Genomic DNA, 15,203 nt, shown 5'->3' on the forward strand with positions numbered 1-15,203 from the left:
CCCTTGTCGTAATTGGGTGGCAATTTTTCCTTGTAGCTCGCCATTCTTAACAATAGTCAACGAGCGACTTTCCGGATTCCTGATAATTTGGACGGCTTCGCGGCGCCACCTCGTACCCCATAGTGTCAACGTATCGGAACGTGTGAAATTTCCGACGTAAGAACTCCTTGCCGTCCGATTTTCCGGACGTTTTGCCGCGACCGCAGGTTCGACACGGCATTAATCAAAGGCACCACCGCTGCCGTTTTGATTACTTCGCCGCCTCGAACCGGCACTCGCACGCAGATCCGCTGGCACCCGTTGCCACCACTGCGGCAACGCTAGGCCTAGCTGCTTCGAAGTTCGCTACGAAGCTTCTTGCCATTAGGTGCCGAACTTTTTATTGAAAGAATTCGCTGCTGTCAGCAATGGCACGGACTCCACCTTTGTGGTCCTAGCGATTGGCTTAGAAACTTGGAAAACACTGCGTTGCATAATGCCGGTTCGTGAAAGTCAGCTTCGCCTCTGTACAGAAATGTTACTCAGTAAAGCTTACGGAAAAGTATTGCAGTGAAGCATAACAAGCGTGGGAAGGGGCTATTGCCACGGAATACAGTATGTATATCTTAATTACGCACGCGGGCACCCGGCATTTCCTGTCACAGTACGAGCACAGGTATGCCTAATATGTGTACCGACAGGCCTTCAGAGCGTTTTCGAACGTGCCTGTGGCGGTTTGAGCCCCTAAGGGCAGTAAATGACACGCATTTATTTTTTTCCAACTGGCCGATTTTTCGGACGTTTTCGCAGCCCCAGGGAGCTCGAAAAATCGGTCGTGGACTGTGCAACTGATTAAGATGCTTCAAATGGTCCTTGGGGCGGACAAGAACAGAAGTGACCTACGCATTGAGGAATAAACGAGAAAGGAAGCTTGTTGCCGCCGTTTTGAAAGAGCTCGAGCTCAAAAAGTAAAGTTTTGGCTGATGCCGAGATGCAGGTGTCTCTCATCCAAACCAAAATACACTCTTTGAAGCAGTGCAACACAACACTCGGGCGTTGTGCGCGGGCTGAGAGTATGTCAGGACTGTTGAGGTTGACTTACGAGCTGTTGAGACAGAATCTCAATTGTGAGAGTTCAGGCCTCATGCCACTGAGGTTGCTATCAGTTGATAGAAATAGCTCATATTAGAAAATATTTGCCTTTGTATGCATCTCCTTTTTATTCGTATTTGATAAATGTCCGACCCTATTTGCAATTGTTTTCGAAGACACTTTATTTGCTGTGCATTTTAATAACCCCTGCAGTCTATTCTCTTTTTGAATAACATAAACACTGCTCCTTAGTATTCAAATTGGATTAAGTTGCTTTTTTTTTCATGTGCTTACTAGAGAGTGACAGCATCAGGTGATATGGTTTCAGCCCGTGTTGATATAAAACATAGTTCTGCATCACTCAGGGAAATTTGCTATGGCACTCGGGGAAAACCTGGAAAACTCAGGGAATTTGGAAATGTCAACTTGGTAGACACCCTGGGTATTAGACATGAACTCGTAAAACAGCTTCAAGTGTCCAGTCAGTACTCTACTTGACTGAAATAATACCTTTAACTCAAAAACCCACATGACTGCATAGCCTTCAAAGCATACGTTCACAGGTGTGTCTGCTCCGTAAATATGGATGAGTGACTGATAAATCAACTCTATAAATAATTGCTGAAAGCTTTAATTGAAAATTTTTATATTGACATTAATCAAATTATGTCCATCAATGCAGTCAGTAACAGTGATGTTTATATTTAAGTTAATCTGGAAATGCTGCACGTTTTCGATTGCCGACTCTGTTTTGCCCTTCTATGGTGGCATGCCACTATGGAAGTGGCAATAACTTCTGCTATGGAATGTAATTGGAAAATGAAGTTCTAACTGAAGGATAAAAATTGTAAATAATGGCAATATTTAGTAAAGGAAATAAAAGTGGAAGACATTTTTGCCCTGGGTAGGATATGAACCACAATCTTCACATGTCCAGTCCAGTGCAATGCTTTCACAATGCTTCAGTAATGTCTTTTGTGCGGACAAGGTTACCAACAGTGAAGGATGAAATTGGCAGCCTAGCTGTAAACTTGGTACACACAATAAATTTCTTCACTTACGTACCTGATAGCACTGGTGCAGATAATCCCTATGACGGTTTATCAATGACACCAAACATTGAAACACCTAAATATGTAATCTTGCCTCTTCAAATGTAATGTAATCGTGTAGTGTAATTCAGAAATGTAATCTTGCCTCTTCAGCAGCTGAAGGCTGCATAGCACCATGTCCTTGCAAAGAACTGACCTAAAAAGAACAAAAATTGCGACAGCTTGAACTATTTAACACACACCATTGCAAAAGGTTTTTGTAAGGCAATGTAACTCATTATTCAATTAAAGGAGTTCTAAATAATGATATTAAAAATGTTCATCAGTGCCCATTTCACTTCCTTGCGTGCTCGGTAATAGTTACTTATGCTTCAACTAATGTACACTTTTTCTCTACTCTCTCAAGACACGCTGCGAGAAGGCGTGTCCATTGATGCAGTACTGGATAATGTGCAGTCCAACGTGGATGAGACATTGCACCACATTAACCTGTTAAGCAAGCAGGGTCTCCGCAACATAATGAGGGATACCAGAGTCTCAAAGACCGAGCGGCTGCATGATAATGACTATGTGAGCGTGCAACTCTGGGTTGAGAGGATGCATAGTGAAAAGGAGAACCCATTGCTCTTCTTTAAACACCAAAAAGTGACATTCTTTTAGAGAAAAAAATGAGGACCTTTTGGATGACAGATTTTATGCTAGTCATCATGACCATACCACAACAGGAGCTTTTCAAGAGGCTTGGAACTGATCGTGTATGTGTCCATGGAACACTTGGAACAGCAGGTGAGCAGTACTATATAAATGCACTAATAATAAAAGCAAAAAAGAGGGAATGCTGTCTGAGAATAATTGCAATAGATTTGATGAGTAGTATTCCTTCACACATGATTTTTCTCTTAATTTTTCTCACATTTTTTAATTGATGCAGTTCTCGATTATCAGTAACAGAGCAAGAATGAATTCATCGCTCTGTACACTGGTGATATCATTCCATTGCTACTGTCCTCATCGCTACATGCCCTGCATATCCTGTCTGTATTGGCACCACGCAGTTATGATAGGTCACATAACACAGCTCTTATCACATTTGTCTTGTGGGGATGCGCGACTGTCGCACGTCCCCTGATATGTTGTTTTTCCTGTATAGCTTCCGTCTCCTGCATTGCGGCTTCGCTGCGGGCCCCAGGCCATGCGAGAGATGGCGCAAGTGTTGCACTGCCAACGCCGCCTCACGGCAGGGTGTCAAGAATGGCGAGCCGCTGAGCAGGATTGCCACCTTGCCACCCGATTACGACAAGGGGTGCAAGACGCGCACCTCTCCCTCTCCGTCGCTGCAGCTGCGAGGCGTTCAAAGAAGCGGCCTTTGCGCTGGAATCCGCCGCCTTCCTCCAGCCCCTTCGACATTGTGACGGGACTGGTTCGGTGCGTGAACAATGATTCCGGAGTTCCCCAACGCGGAGCTGATTTGACACGCACGGACAAACTGCCGTGGGGACGACGTATTTTGGTGCGTCTCACGTTTTGGCGTGGCACGGAACAACGAGCGACCCTCGATCGGCGTCGATAGTTCCCGGAACGGCACCCTGACAACGTCGTCGTCGGACATCAGAGCGCGGTTGCCTTTGTGTACGTAAACTGGTCTGCAGAGCAGCGGCGCGTTGGTGATGAGTAAACGAACAGTCGCCGCGTCGTAGGACCGGCGGATCGTGTGTATAAAAACTGTGGTTGTGCGAATGCTGAGAACACTTCTCTTGAGCAGTCATGTTAGACTGAGTCACTTCTCTCATGCAGTCCTGTTGGACTAATACTCTTTTTCCCAAGCAGTCATGTTAGACTGATTTAATTTCTGTAAATAAACCTTTTTCCTCGTTCTCGATGAGAAACAGTTCTTCACTTCATCAACGATCTCAGCGTAAATAAGTTGGACGACGGCATGGGCCAGCTACCTCCGAATTCATGCCGTACTCCAATCTTGGCAAAGGACCACGGACGATGGGATTGAGCCCCAATCCTGACAACTGGCTGACAGCGGTGAGATGGACTTTGCGACATGGTGCTGTATCTGCGGTGAGTGCTTGGTTTTTGCTTTGACTCTCTAGGCTTCATTTTGTGGTTATTCTGTTTAGAACAGTAGGGAAGCTAGATTGTTGTGTGCTAGCTAGGTTGTGTTTTCCTAGCTAGATTTAGAGAGCAGAATCAAGGCAGTAAAGCAGCAGTCATGGAATTAAGGACACTGCTGAGAGACGAGTTGTTGATTGTTGGTGAGGAACTGGGCCTAGATGTACGTAAGGAAATGCTAAAATCAGAATTATTGCATATCATTTCCGAACAGGCCAGTGAGGAAGAAGTTGAACTGGGGTTTGAACTTCTGAAAAAGAGAGAAGAACGAGAGAGAAAAGAAAGGGAGGAACGCGATAAAGATCGCGAGTTAAGAAAAATGCAACTTGAACTTGAAAGCAAACGTTTGGAGTTGTCTCAAGGAAGTGAAGGCGCTCTGGGACGATCAAGTGAGGCAGAATCATACCGCATGGACAGGCTATTAAAGCCATTTGAGGTCGGGACCGACATAGGCTTGTTCCTAAGCAATTTTGAAAGGACTTGCGAAAAGATGAACTTCGGCCCGAGTACATGGCCACAGCGGTTGCTGTCTATGTTGCCGTGTGAGGCAGCGGAAGTAATCGCCAGACTGAGTGTGCAGGATGCATATGATTATGCAAAAGTTAAGGCTAGTCTCCTGAAGAAATACCGCCTTTCAGCCGAAGCTTTTCGGCAAAGGTTTAGGAGCACAGGCAAGAAAGATAGCGAGGGCTATCTGGAGTTTGCATATAGCTTAAAGGCCAACCTAGTCGAGTGGCTTAAAAGCGCGGAAGCGTACGACAGCAGAGACATGATCATTGAATGCATGTGTCTAGAGCAGTTTTACAAAACCATCCCCCAAGCTGTGAAACTGTGGGTGCAAGACAGAGGTAATGTAAACACTGTGGAAAGGGCGGCTGAATTAGCCGAAGAGTACGCAACCCGTAGAAAGTTGAACGCCGAAGAGGGAAACTGGGACGGTCGAAATGGACCGCGGAAACCATTTCCGTTCAAAAAGGGTGCGCAAACTAGACGATCTGAGCCTGTAGACATGGCGGAAAAGCCCGCAGAAAAGAGCGAGGAGAAACTTAACGGAGAAACCGCACAAAAAGAACAGAAAAGAAAATTCGAATCTGTTAGACCAATTCGCTGTTACAAATGCCACAAACTGGGACATATAGCTGTAAACTGCGAGAAGTCTAGCGTAGTTTTTTCCTACGTAGAGGAAAAAGATGAGAATATGGAACTTTTAAGTCCATATCTCCACGACCTGCAAGTTAATGGAAAACCATGCCGAGTGCTAAGAGACAGTGCCGCCACGCTGGACATTGTTCATCCGTCTTACGTGATGGTAGATGACTTCACCGGAGAAGTAGCATGGATAAAACAGGTTGTAGAAGAACACAGCGTGTGTCTGCCCATGGCCAAAGTCAAAATCAGTGGACCATTCGGGGAGCTAGAGACTGAGGCTGCAGTTTCCAAATTTTTGTCACTGCAGTATCCCTACATCTTTTCGAATCGTTCGAATCAGTTACTGCGTGACAGAGGGCTCAAACTGGGAGAGGGCATAGTACAGGCATTGACCAGAGGCCAAGCTCGTAAGATCGCGGCGCTTTCGGCTGAAAATGCTCAAGCTCCTCCAGCTGAAGCAGAAAAGGGGATAGCTTCAATACCCGAATCCGAGCTAGGCCCGAGGGACAAAAGAACAGTTGAGGAGAGCCTGCCAGTTGACCAGCTCAATGAGAGCGTAGCACTAGAGTGTCAGAGTTCTAGCCTGCAGGAAGAGCAAGCAGACGCGCTCACAAGCGAGACAGGGTCGTTATTATCACCGGCCTCAAAGAACTTTGATCAACTCTTACGCGTGGATAGAGAGTCACTGGCAGCTGAGCAAAAGAATGATGAGAGCTTAGCTAAATTACGTGACACAGCTAAAGAAGGCATTGCTAGGCGCAACGTAACGATACATGAGAGAGGAGGATTGTTGTATCGGCATTACAGAGATCGAAAGGGTAGGATTTTAGATCAGTTAGTCATACCTACTAAGTATAGGGAGGACCTTTTGAGTCTTTGTCATGGAAATGGGTGGTCCGGCCACCTAGGCATAAACAAATCAAAGGAAAGATTGCTTATGGAATACTACTGGCCTGGCTGTTTCAAAGATGTAGAAAACTTTGTAAGATCATGCGACGCCTGCCAGCGTTCTGGTAAACCAGGAGAGACTTGGAAAGCTCCACTGAAGGTAGTGCCCTTAATAACAGAGCCTTTCAGACGACTTGTAATAGACACGGTAGGGCCTCTTCCAAAAACAAAATCAGGCTACAGGTACTTGTTTACCATGCTGTGTCCGGCTACCAAGTTTCCAGAAGCAATCCCTTTGAAAGAGCTCAGCTCCACCGAAGTAGTAGACGCGCTTTTGACAGTGTTTGCACGAGTTGGGTTTCCAGCCGAAATTCAGGCAGATCAAGGGTCAGTATTCACGAGCGCACTGACTTCCACATTCTTGCAAAAGTGCGGGGTAAAGTTAATACACAGTTCTGTCTATCACCCTCAGTCAAACAGTGTAGAGAGGTGGCATTCGGTGCTTAAGCGAGTTTTGCGTGCGCTCTGTTACGAGCACAAGGAGGACTGGGAGAACTGTCTGCCGGCAACTTTGTTTGCCTTGCGAACGGTTACACATGAAGCGACAGGGTTCTCACCAGCAGAACTAGTGTATGAGAGGACACTCCGTTCTCCACTGAGAATGTTAAGAGAGATGTGGGAGGAAAGAGGGGAGAGTCCAACAGTGGTTGAATACGTGCTAAATTTACTGGAACGGCTAAGCGCCACCCAAGAACTAGTCGGAAAGAACCTGGCAATAGCTCAAAAGAACGCCAAAGTCTTTTACGACAAGAATGCGAGGCTTCGTACGTTTAAAGTCGACTTAACGATGAAAGCGGAAAAGTGTAGGTTTGGTTGTTCGCAGGTTACTTATCTGGGTCATGTTGTCGGTCAGGACATGAGACGGCCGGCTGAGCTGAAAATAGCTACGATTGGAGAATTTTCTCAGCCGCGCACGAAAACGGACCTTCGTTCATTTTTGGGACTTGTGGGGTACTATCAACGGTACATTCCGAATTACTCGCAATTGGCAAGTCCATTAACAGACGCCCTCCGAAAGGGAGCACCGAGTAACGTACACTGGGAGAAGGACAAAGGGAACGCTTTCCAAAGTTTGAAAACGCTATTGGTTTCTCGCCCTGTGCTTCGCGCGCCAGACTACACAAAGAAATTCATAGTTCAATGCGACGCAAGCGACAGAGGTATGGGCGTGGTACATAGTCAGGTCGGCGACGATAACGAGGAGCATCCTATCCTCTACGCCAGCCGTAAACTAAATGTAAGAGAGGAAGCCTACAGCGCTTCAGAGAAGGAATGCGCTTGTTTGGTTTGGGCCGCCCAGAAGTTGTCGTGTTACTTGTACGGAGCGAAGTTCATCTTCGAGACCGACCACTGTCCTCTGACGTGGCTCAATCAAATGTCACACAAAAACGGTCGCTTGCTCCGATGGAGCCTCACTCTCCAAGAGTACAACTTCTCCGTTAGATATAAGAAGGGAAAGTTGCATAGCAATGCGGATGGTTTGAGCAGGCTAATTTGAATTCTGCGTTTGAGGGTCCCGCCTAAATTTTGGGGTTACTAGTGTTAGCTTTTCTTTAGGCGAAGAAAATCCCCTCTCATTCAGCAGAATTCCCTCCATTAATTGCTGACTTTGTCAGCAGGAATTTGCTTCAGAAATTGGCATAGTGAAATGTAGCATTTTTTTTGTTTCTGCATTTATGTTGTTGTTGTTTTTTTTTGAAGCCTAGCGAGTCTAAAGTGATAGCCAATGCACGCCATCTCGGCGCAGAGCCGTGTTGTGGGGTTCATTTTGGAGTTGCCTGTCCTTGTTGGATGTTTTGGGGCGGTGACATCAATGCACAAGTGGTCGCTGCGAGCCAAGACATCAATCCCCCCCTGACCAGCAGCCGTTCTCTTCCTGCCTAGCGGTTGTCAGCGCTAGACAGTCGAGATTTTTCGGGCCATGGAGGCGCTGTCAAGAATGGCGAGCCGCTGAGCAGGATTGCCACCTTGCCACCCGATTACGACAAGGGGTGCAAGACGCGCACCTCTCCCTCTCCGTCGCTGCAGCTGCGAGGCGTTCAAAGAAGCGGCCTTTGCGCTGGAATCCGCCGCCTTCCTCCAGCCCCTTCGACATTGTGACGGGACTGGTTCTGTGCGTGAACAATGATTCCGGAGTTCCCCAACGCGGAGCTGATTTGACACGCACGGACAAACTGCCGTGGGGACGACGTATTTTGGTGCGTCTCACGTTTTGGCGTGGCACGGAACAACGAGCGACCCTCGATCGGCGTCGATAGTTCCCGGAACGGCACCCTGACAATGTCGTCGTCGGACATCAGAGCGCGGTTGCCTTTGTGTACGTAAACTGGTCTGCAGAGCAGCGGCGCGTTGGTGATGAGTAAACGAACAGTCGCCGCGTCGTAGGACCGGCGGATCGTGTGTATAAAAACTGTGGTTGTGCGAATGCTGAGAACACTTCTCTTGAGCAGTCATGTTAGACTGAGTCACTTCTCTCATGCAGTCCTGTTGGACTAATACTCTTTTTCCCAAGCAGTCATCTTAGACTGATTTAATTTCTGTAAATAAACCCTTTTCCTCGTTCTCGATGAGAAACAGTTCTTCACTTCATCAACGATCTCAGCGTAAATAAGTTGGACGACGGCATGGGCCAGCTACCTCCGAATTCATGCCGTACTCCAATCTTGGCAAAGGACCACGGACGATGGGATTGAGCCCCAATCCTGACAAGGGTTACTTGGGGGCGCAAGGGAGAACACGCTTCCTCTTTGGTTTGGGACGGCAAGCAGCGCGGACGTGCCACGCGTGCACCGATCCATGCTTCTGCAAGACCGTCTCGTGAGGCCTTGTGTGAAAGAGCCACCGTTCGCGTGACCGTGCACACGAACAACCAGGCGTTGGGATCCAGCAAGGGGCAAACATATTCGCTCGCTATCCAGTCACGGTGAGTCGGACTTCCGCGATTTGTCGCGCACCCATTGGCATGTTTTGTGGATAGCAACTTGGCTAGCAGGCATTGATCTATGAAACGTGCAATAAATTCCCTTGTGATTGTTTGCACTACTGTACTGTCGTCCCTTCGACCCAAGAGTAAGGGATGAGAATCCCACAGTCTAAAGTGCAGAAACAGTGCATTGCACTGTGTATTAGTGCCTTCTGTCAGAGGTACAGCTGTCTCAAGGCTGTTTGGCATCCTGAACTGTTTGCCAATTAGGCGAATCACTGATTACTGCTACAGTCAAAGGTGCTTTTTCTTGGCGGCAAGGGGTGGTTCCCTGAGGACTGCAAAAACAAAACATTTAGAAAATCAGGCAGTCCAAAAAAAAAATGCATGCCTTTTACTGCCATTTAAAGGGAGGTGCTAGTCGAAAACATAACAAGAACCTAGAACTATGAAACCCCAGCTGTTTACATACTCTCTTCGGGTAATTTGAAATACTATATAAATAAGTTTTAAAGCAACTTGCATAGGTTTTGTTCTGTACAACAATGTGTAAAACGTAGACATTCTTGCCCCCACTTTTTTATCTCTAAACTTCCATAATTGCAGACCAGTGATGGCGCATAATCCTCCAAATCAACTGTAGAATACTGAAATATGTTACCGAAATTGATACCAAAATTGTTATTCACTGTTATGTTTTAAAAAGTGCATATAACAAGTGTTAAATTAGAACCTGTGAAACCATTTCAAAATGTTTAGACAACCAGTAAGTGTTACTCAAGATTTATCTTAAGTACATAAGTGATGTTGAAGATCAACCCCTCAGTGGTGGTGGTCAAGACAGTTTAGGATTTCAAGCACAAAGTTGTCATTCTGGAGCAGAATTTTTTTTTCTACTTCGTGTTCCAAAAGATTTTGGGACATTTGGAGTAGTACAGAAGTAATCTAGCCATTTGGTGGAGCTTGTTATTACTGTGCAGTCAGTAAGTGCTGCTCAAGAGTGAAGCAAGACACAAAGCCAACAGCAACCAAGTAAGCTTGCCTTCCCAAGGACGGTATACCGTGCACATCATGTTGCAAACATTTTTGTTTGGATAGGCAAGGAACTTAATTTTGTACCCGCCCTAGTTGCTTAGTGGCTGTGGTGTTGGCCTGCTAAGCACGAGGTTGCAGGATTGAATCTCGGTCAGAGCCGCCACATTTCAGTGGGGGCAAAAGGTGAAAACACTCATGCACTTAGATTTAGGTGCACGTTAAAAAACCCCAGTTGGTCGAAATTTCCAGAGTCCCACACTACGGCATGCCTCATAATCAGAAAGTGGTTTTGGCACACAAGACCCCATAATTTAATTTTTCTTAATTTTGTAAACCAACCACAACACTTATTAGGCTTCTTGGTGCTTGTGCTGTAACAGAAGAGAGTATGTATGTGTGTAAATAAAGAAATGGAAATCATGCCATGTTACAATGGCCCCTTTACACTGCTGGTATGCTTCACCACGATACATTGCATAAGCTTCTTCCCGTAGCAAGCTATATTGCAGCAAAATTGACGCTTGAAAACCGGCATTATACAACACTCAACAATGGTTGTGCCTTCCGCACTACGAAGGCAAAGCATTTCAGCATCCAAAATTTCAGCTGTCCTTATAATTAATTGCCTCTATGAGGTACGTGGCTGTGTTGCAAAGATACCCGAATTCTCATGCATGCCCAAAAAATAGTTTGTTGGGTGTATTTCTGCTTGGTAATGAAGACGGCTATAACAGTGCACATTGGTGACACAACAGTGGCCAAATGCTCAGATTTCTTTTAAGTAGAGTGCTGTGTGCTTTTATGACTTTGGTGAAGTTAGCATCTGAATTTGCCATACACACGCCTGCAAGTTATCTATTTATTAAACTCACGCACACATAATATCACTATAATGAGAAATGCATAGTGTTTTAGCTGTTCCCTGCAGTATGTTTTCTGACAACTGCTTTGATGATGGATTGATGGATGAATAAATTTCTTGCGGTCCGTTGGTACATGCGATTGGTGCGCAGCGGGCCAATCCCACGTCGGGACAGAGAGGCCATGCCCCTCCGCCGCGTCGCAGGCTCGATGGACAATCCAGAGCTGTGCTTCAAGGTCCGAGCTGTGTGGAGCTTGGTCCCACTCTCTCTTGGTGGTACCGGCACCAGGGGGCAAGCCCAGAGCATGTGATCAAGGCTAGCTACATCCTTACAGTAGAGACACGCATTGTGAGGGTGCGCATCCGGAAAGATTTTGTGCAGGAAGGCCGGGCATGGGTAGGTGCCCGTCTGAAGCCACCTGTACATGACTTCTTGTGCTTTATTGGGCGCTTTGTGTGGTAGCAGCATGGTTCTCTTGACTAACTTGTAATGCTGGGTGAGATCGTTTTAAGTGACGAGGGGATCGCGCTCGCTTGCCCATCCTGCCGAGAGGGAGTCCGGGCTCACACGGCGAGTTAGATCTTGTGTGGTGTCGTGTGCTGTCTCGTTGAGGTCACTTTTTAAGAACAATATTTGATCACGAATATACTCTTAATGCTTCACACACAAAACAATTTGTTACCTTGTTGTGTCCATGAAAGGGTTGTATTAAGAATAATTTTTGGCAGCCTTGTTGACAGTTTGACAGCATTAATCAGTGAATCCTTAACAGGCACTCTGCAACACTTTTTCAAGAAGGAAAGCCAACCTACTCAGTCTCCAACACATGCGATTTTACATTTTGTCACAATCTTAATGCAGCTGGCACATCTGGGTTCAAGCTTATATAGTGCTAACTTAGGCAAGTTGGCACATGTTGCAGCACTTCATTTGTCTCCTTTATGTCCTATGTGTTGTAATGTTATGTTTTTTATTCAAGCTCATACTTTTGAGCAGCAAGCAATATGCAGTTAACTTCATTCCGTTAATTCGACTCTGACGGGACTGATGAAACAGATTGAATTATTTGGTGGGTCAAATTTAAGAAGATGCAGAAGAAATGCCAACACGCATGACTGATTTATTTGCCATGGTTTACGTACAGATTCTAACATGCCCCAGAGTGAAACACACGCCCGCTGTCTGTGTGTCCAAAGTGTAAACTAGCATAGAAAGGACAAAAGCCCCTAAAATGAAAGAAAAATCAAATGCGCACACAATTTCTATTTAAAAAAAAATGGACAAGGGTCCAATGTGTTGCACATTGCAACCAATTTTCCAAAGTGAGCTTCGCCGCAATACATTCGTGTTATGCGGTAAAGCATACGAAAATCGCCAAGGAAGTTTTGTTAAAGATGGCACATTAGAAATGGGTAAATAACACAATCAGACGTTTTGATCTGTGATTACTGCTTGGAGCTCCTCCTGGGCAGGCAGAAAATAGGCATTTCCTGCAGGAGATAAAGTCTGTTTAACACATCTACTGTCCTCTGAGGTGTGTCACCAAAGGGGTCGCTTATTGGGTTCACTGTAGGGGTCGGCATGCATGCCGACTGCTCAAGTTGCAATTATTGGGTGAAGGCCTATTTTAGTATCAAAATAACTAAAGTTTGGACCTATAGAAATGCACGTGTGTCGGCTGGGACTTTCAGCCGGGATCAAAGTCTACTGTTCTGCAGCCACTGAGCACTGCAGTATGCCAATATTCTGCTATGTGTAGTAGGAGATACATTCTCGCTGTGAAGTCCACTGCCTTATATATGGTACAGTCGACTTCTGTTAATTCGACTCCGGGTAATTCAATCCTGGCCAAAGGTCTTGGCCAGCAGTCATACATTTCTACAGTCCCGAATCTCTTATTTTGATCGTAAAATTGGCCTTCGCAGGATAATTCGAACTTGGAACAGTGACTCGCTGTTGACCCCTATGGTGAACCCAATAGCGACCCCTTTAGTGGCAGCACGTCTACCTCGGCGATGCTTAGGAAACAATGTATGCATTCAACACTTTTCAAGCAAGAACCATATATCACAACGTTTAATTACGGTATTTACCTGATTCTAATGTGTGCCTCATATGTTAGCACTAGTAGAATGCAATAGTTGTACACTTTTCTTTTCAATGACACCCGCCGTGGTTGCTCAGTGACTATGGTGTTGGGCTGCTGAGCACGAGGTCGCGGGATCGAATCCCGGCGGCTGCATTTCGATGGGGGCGAAATGCGAAAGCACCCGTGTACTTAGATTTAGGTGCACGTTAAAGAACCCCAGGTGGTCGAAATTTCCAGAGTCCTCCACTACGGCGTGCCTCATAATCAGAAAGTGGTTTTGGCACGTAAAACCCCATAATTTAATTTTTTTTTTCAATGACAGTGGTAAGCTCCCAGCTTTTATTTGGTAATGCCTGCCATATGCATATCAACCCATTTTTATTCTTAAGTAAATTGCCTTTTCATGATCAGGGTCCCTTGCGAGCAACTGACCTAGGTAAAATTACTCCTGTACAGACTCTAGAGGCTGACTGGCGATGTGAATTCTTGAACATTGTCTTCTGCATATTAATCTTCAAACACACTCTAACTCTTTTTTGGTCAAGGTCCTCAATCACTAGTAATTTGTCTCCACTGTTGCCGAGATATTCACCATTGATCTGCAACTGCAGATTTGAAATGGCATTAATCAAAGTCAACACCGCCGTGTTATCTCGCCACCTTGAATTGACACTCTCACACTCAGATCCACTGGCCACTGTAATCACCATGGCGGGAACGCTAGGCCTAGGTATGCTATTACAGTGCTTGCCATGCAGTGCTGTCTTTTTCATTGAAAGAATTCACCGCTGTCAGCAATGGTACCCACTCTGCCTCTGCAATCCTCGTAAAGCACGGCGCGTTGCATATTGCTGGTCCTCGAAAGGCAGCTTTGCCTCAGCACAGTGATGCTACGCGGTGAAGTGTATGGGACGCAGCACATATACGTGCACTTGTCGTCTCCTGTCACAGTGCAAGCACCTATATGCCTAATAAGTGTACTGGCAGACCTTCAGAGCTTTTTCGGACGTGTCTGTGGCGATTTGGGCCCTTAAGGGCAGTAAAAGACGTGCGTTCATTTTTTCGGACATTGTAGCGGCCCTTAGGGACTCTGAAAAATCGGACTGTACAACTGATCAAAAGGATGCTTCAAATGGTCCATGGGGCGAACACGCAGTGGAATGAGGACAAGAATAGGAAGGACCATTGCTTTGAGGAATGACTGGGAAAGGAACTGTGCCTCCGCCTCTTTGAAGGAGCTTGAGCTCAAAAAGCAAAGTGTTGGCTGACACTAAGATGCAGGTTACCCACATCCACACCAAAATAAACCCCTTAAACAGTGCAGTGAAATGCAACACTGAGGCATTATGTGCAGTCTGAGAGTATCTCAGGACAGTTGAGGTTGACTTTCCAGTTGCTTGGAGAATCTGATATGTGACAAAGTTCGGGCATAATACCAATGAGCTTGCTATCAGTTGATACAAATAGCTCTATTTGCTTTTGTATGCATCTCTTTTTATTCGCATTTTAAAATGTTCGACTATTTGCCCTGAGCTAGACCACTTTTTTTTTTACAGTGAAGCTGTCTATTGCGAGGATCTGGCGGATCGCATCCGCGCATAGACCAACAATTTTTCATACGATGGGCCGATCCTGAAGAAATTGCAATACCAGGCCAACCCGAGGCAGAAGTGAAGCAAGCATTAAGCACTCCCCATATGTGGGCTGATCCCGAAGGTCGTGAAATGCCAGTCCAACCTGCGGCGGAGATGAAGCAGGCTTTAAGCACTCCCCACACATGGGCCAATCCCATAGGTAGTGCAATACCAGGCTGACCCGCAGCAGAGGTGCAGTTCACCATTAAGGGGCCCACATACGCAGCTTCGCTGGTCAGCCTTCACAGAGTAAAGGGGCACTGGGTTTCTTTCGAAGATATTTTAGTAGCTGTGCATTTTACAAACCCCTCGTTTCAG

Source organism: Dermacentor albipictus, chromosome 1 (assembly GCF_038994185.2).
Source record: "Dermacentor albipictus isolate Rhodes 1998 colony chromosome 1, USDA_Dalb.pri_finalv2, whole genome shotgun sequence".
NCBI lineage: Eukaryota > Metazoa > Arthropoda > Arachnida > Ixodida > Ixodidae > Dermacentor > Dermacentor albipictus.